Here is a 1,062-nt window from a genome sequence, read left to right as displayed (position 1 = left end):
GAAACTTTGAACTCTTTTACCATAAATCACCCTTTTCTCCCATCCCCTACCTTCTCACAACTGCTACTCTACTCTGATTTTATGGAATTCAACTTTTAGACTCCTCCGTTAATGAATGCTTGGCTTGGTTCCATAACGTGATTACTCCATATAGCACTGAAATGAACATTAAGTGAAGATGACATGTCAACATCTTAATTTCAGTTATTTAAATATATAAACAGAAGTGGTATGGTAGAATCATGTGATAATTCTATTTGGCATTTTTTAGTAACTTTTGTAATATTTTCAATAAGACTGTATTAATTCACATTTTCATAAAAAGCTATAAATGTTATTTTTATTCAAATCCTTGTCAACACTTTTCATTTGTCTTTTTAACTGTAGCCATGATAACAGGCACGAGTTGTGGGCTCATTGTAGTTTTAATTTGTAGCTCTCTCTTGATTAGTTATGTAAAATATTTTTTTCGTATACTTTTTTGTAATTGCTTGTCCTCTGTTGCATTTTTAAAAAAATAAATGTATTTCATGTAATCTATTACTGACCATGAGAACTTGGTTATCATTGTACAGGAAGCTTCTTCAATCTGTCATTTCATATTGTTTATTTCTTACATAAGAAAACAGTATGTTAATAACAATGATGTTAAGCTCCTCGCCTCCTAATTCAAACATCTAGGTTATTTCTGAATCTTATCTTGATTATTTCATTTCATCAAATTGCCTTTTAACATTTGAAAAAAGCCAGATGTGTCAAGGATTTATTTTAATCTACCACATAGGCTATTCTTAATCTTTCCTGTAATTCTAGATACAAGAGGATTCATATTTTTCTACTATTTTTGTTATAACTACTTTCCTGGATTTGGCCATCCCTCAGTACTCTTCACAGAAAGGCTGTGTTCCATCTCTTTCAGCTACAACCAGCCTAAATACTTGGGAAGTGATTTAGAAGATTCTGTTTCAAAATTAAAATAAACAATAAAAAAGGGATGAGGATGTGACTAAGTATAAGGTTCTCCCTTGGTTCAATTCCAATGTTGGAAGAAAAGAAGGAAGG

This window comes from Octodon degus, unplaced genomic scaffold, assembly GCF_000260255.1.
Source record: "Octodon degus isolate 3935 unplaced genomic scaffold, OctDeg1.0 scaffold00015, whole genome shotgun sequence".
NCBI classification, from domain to species: Eukaryota; Metazoa; Chordata; class Mammalia; order Rodentia; family Octodontidae; genus Octodon; species Octodon degus.
Note: the sequence above shows the minus strand (reverse complement) of the source record.